Here is a 16412-nt window from a genome sequence, read left to right as displayed (position 1 = left end):
CCCCAAAGCTACATCCTCTGGGACCCAAATTCTCCCTGTTTGGAAGAAGAAAAGACTGGAGGATCACATTTATATGCAATTTTCACAGTCTCACCAAGATGTGACACACATCATTTTCAATCACATTTAGTCAATTAGAACCAGTCACGTGGCTCTCCCTAACTTCCAGGGACCATGCAAATGTAGCCAGCAGATGGAATATGAGTTGTACTGTAAACTTCCCTACACTCTCTGACTTGCAGTCATGACTTTCGTGAAACATTCAATTTAATGTCAGTTTGGATATGGATACAGTTGATGAAAATGTAGAGGATTTAAAAATGAAAGAAATAAGGTAAACATGACCAAGAATAGCAATATTAAAAAGAACAACAAAAATAAGAAATGGTATTTAAGTGTTAGAATGTGCCAGACATGTTCTAAGAACTTAAAATGCATTATTTCTCTTAATTATTGCAATTACCTTCTAAACTAATTATTATTATTATCCAGAAATTGTTACAAAGTCCAAGCTTACTCTGCTGACTGTCCAACAGGTTAATAAATCCAAGGGATGAGATGTTGAGGCAAGGGCTACAACTTTATTTACAAAGCTGGCAGACGGAGATGATGGCAAACTAATGTCTCAAAATAACTATCTTATCAAGGTCTGGATGCAAGATTCTTTAATAGAACAGAGAAGGGGTAGGTGAAGAAGTAAAATTTTAAAAGCCATTAATCTTACAAATATCTCCTGGAATGACTTTCCTCAAGGAGGGGACGTGTTGATTTATTCCTTTCTGTAGCCATCCACAGGTTGACAGGATCCTAAACAAAAGAATTTTTGTTCAACATTCAGACAGAGGGCAGGGTTCCCTGAGGCAGGCCATTATGTATGATTATAACACTAAATATTATAGTAAATACTAAATACTGTGAGGGATTCCCATACAGCTCAGTCAGTAAAGAATCTGCCTGCAAATTCTGCCAGGAGACACAGGTTCAACTCCTGGGTCAGGAAGATCCCCTGGAGAAGGAAATGGCAACCCACTCTAGTATTCTTGCCTGGAGAATCCCATAGACAGAGGAGCCTGGCGGGCTACAGTCCAAGGGGTTGCAAGAAACGGATATGACTTAGGGACTAAAAAGAGAGAGCTAATACTAAAAGCAATGAAAAACAAATGTTAAATTAAAAAAAAAAAAAAAAGATCCTACACGGAGTCAAAATTGGCTCTTCCTTGTAACAATTTTATAGATGACAAAATGAAGTCTAGAAACTCAAGTCCTGATTACTTGAATAAGGAGTCCAAGGTCACACAACAAGTTGGTGGTAGCGACAAAATTTGAAACCTATGTGGGCTAGCTCCAGATTTTGATAAAATGGAAAAAAATCCAGAAGACAGTACCTGGAACAAAGCAGACTGTATTTTCCCAAGATGGCTCACAGAATTGTACCATTACCACATATTGAAATGCTATGAACCAGAATTTGATCCTGGTAGGCTGCAGTCCATGGGGTCACTAAGAGTCGGACACGACTGAGCGACTTCCCTTTCACTTTTCACTTTCATGCATTGGAGAAGGAAATGGCAACCCACTTCAGGTTCTTGCCTGGAGAATCTCAGGGATGGGGGAGCCTGGTGGGCTGCTGTCTATGGGGTCGCACAGAGTTGGACACAACTGAAGTGACTTAGCAGCAGCAGCAGTAGCTTCCAAGCTGAGAAATATCATCCCAGCAGCTCTGGCCTTTCAGGGATGACTAGAGACTGATGTGTGATCAAAATGACACAAGGCAAGTGGCAGGGGGTGGGAAGAGGGATGGATTGGGAATTTGGAATTACGAGATGCAAACTATTATATGCTGGATGGATAAACAGTGAGGTTCTACTGCATAGCACAGTTCAGTTCAGTTGCTCAGTTGTGTCCAACTCTTTGCGACCCCATGGACTGCACCACACCAGGCTTCCCTGTCCATCACCAATTCTTGGAGCTTACTCAAACTCTTGTCCACTGAGTTGGTGATGCCATCCAACCATCCCATCCTCTGTCATCCCCTTCTCCTCCTGCCTTCAATCTTTCCCAGCATCAGGGTCTTTTCCAAAGAGTCAACTCTTTGCATCAGGTGGCCAAACTATTGGAGCTTCAACTTCAGTATCAGTCCTTCCAATGAATATTCAGGACTGATTTCCTTTAGGATGGACTGGTTGGATCTCCTTGAAGTCCAAGGGACTCTCAAGAGTCTTCTCCAACACCACCGTTCAAAAGCTTCAATTCTTCGGTGCTCAGCTTTCTTTATGGTCCAACTCTCACATCCATACATGACTACTGGAAAAAAACAATAGATTTGACTATACAGACCTTTGCTGGCAAAGTAATGTCTCTGCTTTTTAATATGCTGTCTAGGTTGGTCATAGCCTTTCTTCCAAGGAGCAAGAGTCTTTTAATTTCATGGCTGCACTCACCATCTGCAGTGATTTTGGAGCCCAAGAAAATAAAGTCTCTCACTGTTTACATTGTTCCCCCATCTATTTGCCGTGAAGTGATAGGTCTGGATATCATTATCTTCATTTTTTTGAATGTTGAGTTTTAAGCCATCTCTTTCACCTTCATCAAGGAGCTCTTTAGTTCCTCTTCACTTTCTGCCATAAGGGTGGTGCCATCTGCATATCTGAGGTTATTGACATTTCTCCCAGGAATCTTGATTCCAGCTTGTGCTTCATCTAGCCTGGCATTTCACTGATGTACTCTGAATATAATTTAAATAAGCAGGGTGACAACATACAGCCTTGACATACTCCTTTCCCAATTTGGAACTAGACCTTTGTTCCATGTCTGGTTCTAACTGCTGCTTCTTGACTCGCATACAGATTTCTCAAGAGGCAGGTCAGATCATCTGGTATTCCCATCTATGCAAATTTTCCACAGTTTGTAGTGATCCACACAGTCAAAGGTTTTGGCATACTGATTTCTCACAGGGAACTATATTCAATATCCTGTGATAAACCATAATGGAAAAGAATGTATATAAACACACACACACACACACACATATAACTTAATTGTTTTCTGTAGAGCAGAAATTAACATATTTAAATCAACCATACTTCATAAAATAAATTTTTAAAAAAGGATGACACTATTAATTAAAATGAGAATTTTTATGGATGTCATACCTTCCAAGAAATCCATTCCTTTTATTTAGGAATGCTGGGAGGGTAATGTAATTATAACAAAGCATCTCTTTATTAATTCATAATTGATAGTATAGCTGCTGAATACCCTCAGAAAGAGAGCTCTGGACCAGAGTGACATTTCTCTGGAGGAGGCTGACAAAGAACCTGAAAAATACTTGGCAAAAAGAAACTGCAACTTGGAATAGTTAGTTATGTGGATCCACTGCTTTTTGACATTATGAGGGTAGACTGATTTCACCTCCTCATTTAGAATTATACCTTCCAGATGTAGTCTGTATTCAAATACACCATAATTCCCCATCCAGGTCAGACAAAAAGTTTGCAAGGAAGGCATCTGAATGTCTCATCCATTTATGGCTCCAGGGTCTAACTGCAGTTTCTTCTGATAGTCTCTACATAGGTCTAATGTGGCTTCTCTTGATTTGGAGATCTAGGAAATAAGAAGACAATTTACCTGTCCATATATATACACACAAAATACAATTGTAGGACAAAACAATTTAATCAAAATAAACACTACGTTCTGAAAAGCAGGAGAAATGAGGGGTGGGCACAGAGCAGCCACTGGTCCATAGCAGTTCTGAAATCCTGCTGAGCAGATGTTACAAGATCCCAGTTTCCTGGGGATGGGAGTGTTTTTGAAATAAAACCCAACTGAGGTCTCTGGGAATAGTTCCCAGCCCGTTTTCTCCATGGCTCTTGGACCCACCATCTGGGAAGTTCTTATTCCTCTTTTTTTTTTTTTTTTGCTGATATCTTAAGAAGTTACTGGGGTCTACGGGCTCAGCTGCAGTCTCAGCCTGTTCCAGCTCTGAGTCAGCTTATATTTAATACACTCACATACCTTTTTCAGCCAGCCTGGTAGTACCTGTGATACAACTCTCTCAGAAACTATGCTCACTTATGATTTTACTCAAGGGTTGCTGCTGCTACTGGTGCTAAGTCACGTTAGTCATGTCCGACTCTGTGTGACCCCATAGATGGCAGCCCAACAGGCTCCCCCATCCCTGGGATTCTCCAGGCAAGAACACTGGAGTGGGTTGCCATTTCCTTCTCCAGTGCATGAAAGTGAAAAGTAAAAGTGAAGTCACTCAGTCGTGTCTGACTCTTCGTGACCCCATGGACGGAACCCTACCAGGCTCCTCCGTCCATGGGATTTTCCAGGCAAGAGTATTGGAGTGGGTTGCCATTGCCTTCTCCAACTCAAGGGTTATGCAACCTCAACTCTTTGCAACCTCATGGACTATATATATCCTGTCAGGCTCCTCTGACCATGGGGTTCTCCAGGCAAGAACACTGGAATAGGTTGCCACTTCCTACTCCAGGGGATCTTCCTGACCTAGGGATTGAATCCGTGTGTCTTGCATCTCTTCCATTGGCAGGTGATTCTTTACCATTAATACCACCTGGACAACCCACTCGAGAACTATAGCCATGTCAAAATTTCTTTTGACTTCTAAGGACTTCTCTTGTGGTCCACTGGTTAAAACTCCACCCTTCCAGTGCAGGAGGCTGGGACTCAATCTGCAGTTGGGAAACTAAGACCCTACATACCGTGTGGCGTGACAAATAAAATAGCTTACAAATTTCCTTTTGAGCAATGTCCCTCCAACTAGACTTAGTTATGATGCATTATGTTTATCAACTCTCCCTGGGATCAAGCCATTTGTCACTTCTCCTCAGCCATCTTCAGTTCACTTCAGTCACTCAGTCGTGTCCCACTCTTTGTGACTCCATGGACTGCAACACACCAGGCCTCTCTGTCAATCACCAAATCCCAGAGTTTACTCAAACTTTACTCCATTGAGTCAATGATGCCATCCAACCATTGCATCCACTGTCAACCCCTTCTCCTCCTGCCTTCAATCTTTCCCAGCATCAGGGTCTTTTCAAATGAGTCAGTTCTTCGCATCAGGTGGCCAAAGTATTGGAGCTTCAGCTTCAGATCAGTCCTTCAAATGAATATTCAGGACTGATTTCCTTTAGGATGGACTGGTTGGATCTCTTTGCAGTCCAAGGGACTCTCAAGAGTCTTCTCCAACACCACAGTTCAAAAGTATCAATTCTTCTGTGCTCAGCTTTCCTTATGGTCAAACTCTCACATCCATACACAACTGCTGGAAAAACCATAGCCTTGACTAGATGGATCTTTGTTAACAAAGTAATGCCTCTGCTTTTTAATATGCTGTCTAGGTTGGTCATAATTTTTCTTCCAAGGAGTAAGCATCTTTTAATTTCATGGCCACAGTCACCATCTGCAGTGATTTTGGAAACCAAAAAAACAGCTGTTTTCTTGGTAACTGTTTCCACTGGTTCACCATCTATTTGCCAGGAAGTGATGGGACCAGATGCCATGATCTTCGTTTTCTGAATGTTAAGCTTTAAGCCAAAATGTTCACTCTCTTATTTCACTTTCATCAAGAGGTTCTTTAGTTCTTCACTTTCTGCCATAAGGTGGTGTCATCTGCATATTTGAGGTTATTGATATTTCTCCAGGCAATCTTGATTCCAGCTTATGCTTCATCCAGCATGGCATTTCTCATGATGTACTCCGCATACAAGTTAAATAAACAGGGTGGCAATATACAGCCTTGGCGTACTCCTTTCCCTATTTGGAACCAGTCTGTTGTTCCATGTCCGGTTCTAACTTTTGCTTTCTGACCTGCCTACAGATTTCTCAAGAGGCAGGTCAGATCGTCTGGTATTCCCATCTCTTTCAGAATTTTCCACAGTTTGTGGTGATCCACACAGTCCAAGGCTTTAGCATAATCAATACAGAGGAAATACATGTTTTTCTGGTACTCTCTTGCCTTTTTGATAATGCAATGGATATTGGTAACTTGATCTCTGGTTCCTCTGCCTTTCCTAAAATCAGCTTGAGCATCTGAAATATCATGGTTCATGATGTACTGTTAAAGCCCTTGTAGAATTTTCAGCATTACTTTGCTAGCATGTGAGATGAGTGCAATTGTGAGTTTGAGGATTCTTTGGCACTGCCTTTCTTTGGGATTGGAATGAAAACTGACCTTTTCCAGTCCTATGGCCACTGCTGAGTTTTAAAAGTTTGCTGGCATATTGAATGCAGCAATCATGGCATCCGGTCCCATCACTTCATGGGAAATAGATGGGGAAACAGTGGCTGACTTTATTTTTTGGGCTCCAAAATCACTGCAGATGGTGATTGCAGCCATGAAATTAAAAGATGCTTACTCCTTGGAAAGAAAATTATGACCAACCTAGACAGCATAGTAAAAAGCAGAGACATTACTTTGTCAACAAAGGTCTGTCTAGTCAAGGGTATGGTTTTTCCAGTAGTCACATGTGGATGTGAGAGTTGGACTGTGAAAAAAGCTGAGCACCGAAGAATTGATGCTTTTGAACTGTGGTGTTGGAGAAGACTCTTGAGAGTCCCTTGGACTGCAAGGAGATCCAACCAGTCCATCCTAAAGGAGATCAGTCCTGGGTGTTCATTGAAGGAGTGATGTTAAAGCTGACACTCCAATACTTTGGCCACCTGATGCAAAGGGATGATTCATTTGAAAAGACCCTGATGCTGGGAAAGATTGAGTGCAGGAAGAGAAGGGGACAACAGATGATGAGATGGTTGGATGGCGTCACCAACTGAATAGACATGGGTTTCAGTAGACTCCAACAGTTGATGATGGACAGGGAGCCCTGGTGTGCTGCAGTTCATGAGGTCGCAAAGAGTGAGACATGACTGAGTGAGTGAACTGAACTGAACTGGAGGTAGCACTTTCACATCATCTATTAGGATTTGAAATAGCTCAACTGGAATTCCATCACCTCCACTAGCTATGTTCATAGTGATGTTTCCTAAGGCCCAGTTGACTTTGCATTCCAGGTTGTCTGGCTCTAGGTGGGCGATCATACCACCATGATTATCTGGGTCAAGAAGATCTTTTTGTATAGTTCCTCTGTGTATTCTTGCCACCCCTTCTTAATATCTTCTGCTTCTGTTAGGTCCCTACCATTTCTGTCCTTTATTGAGCCCATCTTTGAATGAAATATCCCCTTGGTATCTCCAATTTTCTTGAAGAGATTTCTAGTCTTTCCCATTCTGTTGTTTTCCTCTATTTCTTTGCATTCATCACTGAGGAAGGCTTTCTTATCTCTTCTTGCTATTGTTTGGAACTCTGCATTCAGATGCTTATATCTTTCCTTTTCTCCTTTGGTTTTCGCTTCTCTTTTTTTCCCAGCTATTTGTAAGGCCTCCTCAGACAGCCATCTTGCTTTTTTGCGTTTCTTTTTCTTTGGGATGATCTTGATCCCTGTCTCCTGTACCGTGTCATGAACCTCCATCCATAGTTTATCAGGTACTCTGTCTATCAGATTTAATCCCTTGAATCTATTTCTCACTTCTACTGTATAATATAAGGGATTTGATTTAGATCATACCTGAATGGTCTGCTGGTTATCCCCACTTTCTTCCATTTAAGTCTGAATTTGTCAATAAGGAGTTCATGATCTGACCCACAGTCAGCTCCCGGTCTTGTTTTTGCTGACTGTATAGAGCTTCTCCATCTTTGGCTGCAAAGAATATAATCAATCTGATTTCAGTATTGACCATCTGGTGATGTCCATGTGTATAGTCTTCTCTTGTGTTGTTGAAAGAGGTTGTTTGCTATGACCAGTGCATTCTCTTGGCAAAACTCTATTAGTCTTTGCCCTGCTTCATTCCGTATTCCAAGGCCAAATTTGCCTGTTACTCTAGGTGTTTCTTGACTTCCTACATTTGTATCCCAGTCCCCTATAATGAAAAGGACACCTGTTTTGAGTGTTAGTATTAGAAGGTCTTATAGGTCTTCATAGAACCGTTCAACTTCAGCTTCTTCAGCATTACTGGCTGGGGCATAGACTTGGATTACTGTGATATTGAATAGTTTGCCTTGGAAATGAACAGAAATCATCTGTCATTTTTAAGATTCCATCCAAGTATTGCATTTTGGATTCTTTCATTGACTATGATGGTTACTCCATTTCTTCTAAGGGATTCTTGCCCACGGTAGTAGATATAATGGTCATCTGAGCTAAATTCACCCATTCTAGTACATTTTATTTCACTGATTCCTAAAATGTCAACATTCACTCTTGCCATCTCCTGTTTGACCTTGATTCATGGACCTAACATTCCGGGTTCCTATGCAATATTGCTCTTTACAGCACTGGACTTTACTTCCATCACCAGTGACATCCACTACTGAGTGTTGTTTTTGCTTTAGCTTTGTCTCTTCATTCTTTCTGGAGTTATTTCTCCACTGATCTCCAGTACCATATTGGGCACCTACCGACCTGGGAAGTTCATCTTTCAGTGTCCTATCTTTTTGCCTTTCCATAGTGTTCATGGGTTCTCCAAATAAGAATACTGAAGTGATTTGCCATTCCTTTCTCCAGTGGACCACAAATTGTCAGAACCCTCCACCATGACCCATTCGTCTTGGGTGGCCATATTTGACATGGTTCATAGTTTCATTGAGTTAGACAAGGCTGTGGTCCATGTGATCAGATTGGTTAGTTTTCTGAGACTGTGGTTTTCAGTCTGTCTGCCCTCTGATGGAGAAGGATAAGAGGCTTATGGAAGCTTCCTGATGGGAGAGACTGACTAAGGGGGAAACTAGGTCTTATTCTGATGGGCGTAGCCATGCTCAGTAAATCTTTAATACAATCTTCTGTTGATGGGTGGAGCTTTGTTCCCTCCATGCTTTTTACCTGGGGACAAACTATGGTGGAGGTAATGAAGATAATGGCGATCTCTTTCTAAAGATCCCATGTGTGTACTGCTACACTCATTGTCCCCAACCCTGCAGAAGGCCACCACTGACACACGCCTCCATTGGAGACTCCTGGACACTTCTGGGCAAGTCTAGATCAGTCTCTTGTGGGGCCAGCCATCTTACCCAACAGAATTGGAGGTCACATGAATCCAATCAGAAGTCTGAAAGAAATATGGGATGGTCACATCCTGATGCTGTTGCCCTGAGTATTAATTAAACTTTGTGGCTCAAGGGGGTTACTCACTTTTTTTTTTTAATTTTATTTTATTTTTAAACTTTACATAATTGTATTAGTATTAGTTTTGCCAAATATCACTTTTGTCTTTGACTCTGATAAAGGAGAAACCATTCCATCTCTGAATCCTCCAGCTTTCCTCAGACTCACTGCATTCCCTTGAAAACAGTACAAATCTTTTCTGAGCTTTTTCTTTCTTATATTAGCTTTACAAATATATCAAATCACAACCAATTTCAAACACCAAATACATTACATTCTCAGCCCCTCAGGTATTTGAGTTCAAAAGTTCAGCCAAATATTTCCTTATTACATAACATGGCTTTCCATTTTTCCAGACTCCTAAAAGTTTTCTTACATTACATCAACCAGCCGCAAGCCAATGCCAGAACTTTCTATTTCTTTGTTGTTACTGTAAAAAAAGATTCAATCCTAGATATAAATATCTCCACTTGTAAGCTTTAAGTATGTTATGCTCCATAACAACAACAACAAAAACTCAAAATCATGAGGGCTCCCACTACAAACACTTACATCTTATTCACATGGCTTGCTGCTGGCTGTGTATTGTGAGGGTTGCAGCCATGCTTCAGGCTGTGAACTGGATTAAGTGTGTTCCACAAACTGATGAAAACTTGTAATTTGTTTTAAAGCTGAGAGCTATCAAAATGTCACTTTTGCCATATTCCATTAGCAAAGTAAGTTATATGACCAAGCCCAAAATGGATGAGGTGGGGAAGTGCAGTTCTCTTAGCAGTTAAGAGAGAAGAAGATTAAATATTGGTTGACGAATAATACAATTTACCACAGTTACTAAACCTTTATTGGCTTCACTATGATATGAATTCATTAAAAAAAAAAAAAAAGATGGCACACAAGCGTCCATACTTTGTAACTAGAGACTGGACGCTAAAACATATCTGTGCTTTTGGCATTTGCAGAATAACTTTCATATACTAATAATTAGTTTGAAATCAAACTGAAACATACTTACTCCTTGCTCTCTGTAAGTGGCTTTACTAAAGCTGTGTGCTAACTTTCCCACTGTGCATCCTGAAGTCAGTGAGCTCCCAGTGATGACATTTAGATCTGGTACTACACAACCATCAGTAACTCATCATTAAAATAGCAATGAGAAATGATACTAATGTCTTTATCTGTAGTGTCAAAACATGAAAGTGAATTTATTACCCCTTTGCACAAATTTCAGTACAATTCAATCACCAGCATGTCCTCTAAAGGACATTCAGCAAATACATTGGCTTTTAGCACCGTCATAATATGGCCAATCTGCCTGTCACCCATGTTTACCCTGGTTTCCATTTGAAAGAGAAGACAAATAAGTTTTTCTGTAACATGGCCAAACATAAAGTAAAATTTCTTCCATTACCCACCCTCCTTCGCCATTTCCAAATATCAGTTGTGTGGACTTTGGAATTCTTTCGAATTATTTGAATTTTTAGGCTCTAAAAGCATCACTACGAACAAAGCAAGTGGAGGTGATGGAATTCCAGTTGAGCTATTTCAAATCCTGAAAGATGATGCTGTGAAAGTGCTGCACTCAATATGCCAGAAAATTTGGAAAACTCAGCAGTGGCCACAGGACTGGAAAAGGTCAGTTTTCATTCCAAGCGCAAAGAAAGGCAATGCCAAAGAATGTTCAAACTACCACACAATTGCACTCATCTCACACGCTAGTAAAATAATGCTCAAAATTCTCCAAGTCAGGCTTCAGCAGTAAGTGGACTGTGAACATCCAGATGTTCAAGCTGGTTTTAGAAAAGGCAGAGGAACCAGAGATCAAATTGCCAACATCTGCTGGATCATCAAAAAAGCAAGAGGGTTCCAGAAAAACATCTATTTCTGCTTTCTTGACTATGCCAAAGCCTTTGACTTTGTGGATCACAATAAACTGTGGAAAATTCTGAAAGAGATGGGAATATAAGATCACCTGACCTGACTCTTGAGAAACCTATATGCAGGTCAGGAAGCAACAGTTAGAACTGGACATGAAACAACAGACTGGTTCCAAATAGGAAAAGGAGTATGTCAAGGCTGTATATTGTCACCCTGCTTATTTAACTTCTATGCAGAGTACATCATGGGAAATGCTGGGCTGGAAGAAGCACAAGCTGGAATCAAGATTGCCTGAAGAAATATCAGTCATCTCAGATATGCAGATGACACCACCCTTATGGCAGAAAGTGAAGAGGAACTAAAAAGCCTCTTGATGAAAGTGAAAGAGGAGAGTGAAAAAGTTGGCTTAAAGCTCAACATTCAGAAAATGAAGATCATGGCATCTTGTCCTATCACTTCATGGGAAATAGATGGAGAAACAGTGGAAACAGTGTCAGACTTTATTTTTCTGGGCTCCAAAATCACTGCAGATGGTGATTACAGCCATTAAATTAAAAGATGCTTACTTCTTGGAAGGAAAGTTTTGACCAATCTAGATAGCATATTCAAAAGCAGAGACATTACTTTGCCAACAAAAGTCCATCTAGTCAAGGCTATGGGTTTTCCAGTGGTCATGTATGGATGTGAGAGTTGGACTGTGAAGAAAGCTGAGTGCCGAAGAATTGATGCTTTTGAACTGTGGTGTTGGAGAAGACTCTTGAGAGTCCCTTGGACTGCAAGGAGGTCCAACAGTCCATTCTAAAGCAGATCAGGCCTGGGTGTTCATTGGAAGGACTGATGCTAAAGCTGAAACTCCAATACTTAGGCCACCTCATGCGAAGAGTTGACTCATTGGAAAAGCCCCTGATTCTGGGAGGGATTGGGGGCAGGGGGAGAAGGGGACAACAGAGGATGAGATGGTTGGATGGCATCACCAACTCGATGGACATGAGTTTGGGTAAACTCCGAGTTGGTGATGGACAGGGAGGCCTGGTGTGCTGCGATTCATGGGGTCGCAAAGAGTCGGACACGACTGAGCTACTGAACTGAACTGATCCTTCAAATACTATTTACATACAAGGATCAGAATTAGAACTGTCTTCCCAAAGCTTACTGTTAAAAGGGAAGTGTGAACCATGGAGAATATGCGTCTCTGACCAGGAATTTTTCTTCTTCACTCTCAGCTCCTTTATAAACGTCACTCAGCACCTGCCAGTCACTTCAGAACGTTAACAGATCTCTGAAAGAAGCAACTGTATCAATGCCCTGCGTGCTATTTCCCAGCTTTATACCTGTGCCCTAATCCACATCCATCCTGTGACCTTTGGGTGTCCATTTGTTGCATCTCATAAGTGCAGGGATAAAAATAAAAGAGTCAGTGCTTTCAAAGAAAATTTGTACCACCTGCTGGTGTCCGTTTCCCACCTGTTTATTTTATAACAGGCTCCACTTTACAAGGAGGAGTGGGTATAACCACATTCGAGGGAAAGGTGGGGCCATTAGTTCCAGAGCTGGGACTGTCTCCACCATTCTTCAGGGGTACTGTGTTGATTCATTCATCATCACAGTGATCTGACCTACTCTTGGACATAAGCCAGAAAAAACCTGGTGTGAGTAAAAAGAGAGTAAACTGGACCAAATTTTAAGTCTCAGAAGCATGTTTGTCAGCTGCAGTTCCCACTTGTCATACATGGAAGTTGAGTCTAACACCCAACATAATCGAAGAGTTCAATAAGTTAAGCCTGGATTCTCAGATGTAAAGCTCAATTTTCTACTATTTGTTCCTCTTTTCATACGTAATAAGGAGGACTTTGTCTGAAAACATATGACAGAATTAAGTATTGTAGAATAAAAATTTAAGAAGAACCACTACATGCTTACTTAAAATGACTAAAACCCAAACAAAATACTGATTCTGCCAGGTGCCGACAAGGAAAGAAGCGGCAGGGATGCACACCCATTGCTGGTGGGAGTGCAAGATGGTATAGACACTTTGGAAGACTATCTGGCAGTTTCTTACAAAATTAAACATACTCTCAAAGATGATTCAGCAATCTTGCTCCTTGGGAGTTACCCAAATGATTTGATAACTTCTCTTCACACAAAAATCTGCACATGAATTTTTAAAGCAGCTTTAGTTATACACTGGCAAAACATGGAGGCAGCCAAGAAGCCCTTTAATAGGTAAATGGATAAATAAACTATGTAAATCCATACAATGGAATATTACTCATTAATGAAGAGAAATGAGCTATCAAGTCATGAAAAGACATGGAGGGAACTTGAATACATATTATTAAGTGAAAGAAGCCAATCTGAAAGGATACATCCTGTATGACCCCAAGTATATGATATTCAGGAAAACAGAAAACTATGGAGACAGTGAAAAGATCAGTGGTTGCCAGAGCTTCAGAAGGAAGGACTGAGGGAAAGCTGAATAGACAGAGCATGTACAATTCTGGAGGCATGGAAATTATTCTGTATGACACTGTAATAGTGGGCACATGTCATTACATATTTACAACACAGCACAAGGAAGGAACTCTAATCTAGACTATGGAGTTTAGTCATTCATATGCATCAGTATTGGTTCATCAATTATAGTGAATAATTATACACATTCTCCTACTCTAACATCTTTACTATAATCCAGGATGTTAATAGCAGGGGAAACCATGGGGAAGGGAGAGGCATATGAAAACCCTCTGTACTTTATGCTAAATCCTCCTGTAAACTTAAAACGGCTCAAAAATTAAACTCTACTAATGTAAGAAAAATAATTTAAGAAGACAGAGCTGTGGAGAGAATGAATTAAATTACAACATATAGTGTCATGAGTTGAAATCAGTCCAACTGATCCCATCTTATACATAGCAATAAATTTCATTACACACCACTTTTATTTCATATTTCATAAAAATTCCAGATACATCCAACAGAAAGTTAAGAGTGAAAACTGGCACAATATTTTCTGAGTGTTTAAAAGCTGTATATTTTTAAAATATAGTTTATTTTTAAAGAACAATATTGTTTAAACAGTATTCATTTGAAAAAGAATTTCAAAATTAAATGTATCTTTAAACAGTTATTCATACTGCCTCTTGCCATTGCCTTAAAGATACCTCTTGCTTAGAAAACTCTTTCACTAATTTGTCCAACATTTATATTTACTATGTGCTGGGCATTGCCCCAGATGTTTTGGTAGAACAAGAGATATAATGAAGAAAGACCTCTGAGCTCAAGGAGTGTGTACAACCTAGTGAGACAAGATGTGTTTAGTTCTGTAACAAACATGTTGAAATCTCAGCAGCCTAATACAGGAAAGGTTAATTACCAGTTTATATCACAGTTTAGGGTAGATTGCTATAAGTGGAGGGGGGGTGTGCATTTGTGAGGGTAGGGGGCTCCAGCCAATGACTCAGAAACTCAGTCTCTTTTTACCTACCGGCTTCATCAACTACAGTATATGGCCTTAAATACTGCTATGAAGGGGAAAAAAGAAAGATAGAATGAAGACTGGAAAGGGGTCATATAGCCAAGCCTCTCTATTAACATACAAGTCAGAGTTTCAACTTCATTATACGGGAGAGTAGAACACAGTACATTTCTACTTGGCTGGGAAGAAATAAACTGGATTTATACAGAAGGTAATGCTTTCTCTGTCACATAGACATACAAGAAAGTATATCTAATACAATATGGTAAGTGGCACAACAGAGCCCTGTGTAGGCAGTCCCACTTTATTCAAAGGGGAACTTTCCAAAGACATTAAATTAACACTCACATAATTAAAATAATGTCCCCATAAAATAAAAATAAATGTCAGTTAGAGGAGATGTATTTTTGGACATTATAATAACTCTTCAACTATTGGCTTGTCTGACCCCTTTCATTTTCTCCACCCATGTCCGGTATTTTAAAGTTTTCCATTTTAGATGAATGAGCAAGGCTGGTCTTGTAGTGTGTGGCCTTGGCATTTCCTCACATCTCATGTGCATCTCAAAGCTTGAGGATGTAATTGTCATCAAATGCAGTTATACCACCAGTACAAACGACCTCCAAAATATTGTACAGTGGATATTTTGTACAAAGGATACAAAAATATTCTCTGTGATAATATCATATGATAAAATACTACTCCTTGTAGAGAGAGTCTGAGGTCCATAAACAAATTCACAGAATGATGGCTAAATATAGAGGAAAGGCAGAGCTGTTTACTGGCCAGATTGGTACCACCATACAGTTTATACAGGCAATACGGTTTATAGTTTACAGTTTCCTCTGCCTGAAAGCTTTAAAAGTATGTGATCTTAACAACTAAAACTAACACAATATTGTAAACCAACTATGTGTGTGTCTGTGCTAAGTCGCTTTAGTCACATCTGACTTTTCACGACCCTGTGCACTGTAGGCCACCAGGTTCCCTTCTCCATGTGGTATTTCAGTTTAAAAAAAAAGAAAAAAAAGGATGTCATCTTGACGAATATGTTTAAATGTTTTCAGATTCTCAATATCTCAAAAGTATAATAATCAATATTTTAGTGGTTTAAAATCATATAATAAACTTGGCATAAAAATCGACCAAATTTATAAACCTTTTTTTCAATTGCATCATAAGCTACAGAGTAATCTGGAATAGCTTTTCTATCCTTAGAATTTCAATTCCTCCTTCATATCATCCACAGAGAATTGCCAATGAGAAGCACGAATCTCACTGTGTGATTCCCTTAAGTCAGAGCCTTCAAATGGTTCTTCAGTCCACTGGCTCCACTCTAAGACAAAGGCCAAACCCTAAAACTTTTAAGTACAATTCCACACAACAAACGTCTAATGAAAATCTCCTAGATGCCAAGTCTTTGGGAGAAACAAAACTTAGAGACTTCATAGTCTAAAAAACTTACTTTCCCATCTGTAGTTTCTGCCACATCCATCGTTGGCACCAACACACCTAGCAGCAACTCATTCCCTTACCACAAGATTCTTTTTTCACATCTCTTGCCTTTGAACATGCCGAATCAGCCAGAATGGAGTGTGGTAAACAGATATTTCCAGCAGATGGGATTTGACACAGGAAATTAAATGCTTACGAAATGACTGAAGGGCTGCAGGAGGAGGGGGAGGCATGGGGCTGCTCCTGGACTGATTAGTTCAAAGACACACTGGATGCTGACAGCTAGACCCAGGTATGTGGATTCCAGCTCCTACGCAGACTGCCTATCGACTCATCAATTCCTGGACTACTTCAGTCTAGCTGCTACCACCTTTAAACTCCAACATCTCTCTGGAAATATTTGCTACTTAAAATAGCAGAAAGAA

General features: G+C 40.2%; 1 long non-coding RNA gene across 1 annotated transcript in view; it reads right to left on the bottom strand.

Moving 5' to 3' along the window:
• Window positions 1-319: 319 nt before the first annotated feature.
• The window catches only part of LOC138991492 (uncharacterized), a 59792-nt gene continuing 43699 nt past the window's right edge, over window positions 320-16412 (bottom strand). The window contains exons 3-4 of the long non-coding RNA XR_011467459.1: window positions 3432-3603; window positions 320-807 (exon numbers count right to left, since the gene is read on the bottom strand). This is a non-coding gene — a long non-coding RNA (uncharacterized lncRNA). The remainder of the gene's footprint in view (window positions 808-3431; window positions 3604-16412) is intronic.

The sequence above is a fragment of the Bos mutus genome, chromosome 17, assembly GCF_027580195.1.
Source record: "Bos mutus isolate GX-2022 chromosome 17, NWIPB_WYAK_1.1, whole genome shotgun sequence".
Lineage (NCBI taxonomy): Eukaryota > Metazoa > Chordata > Mammalia > Artiodactyla > Bovidae > Bos > Bos mutus.
This window is presented reverse-complemented; position numbering and strand designations above follow the sequence as displayed.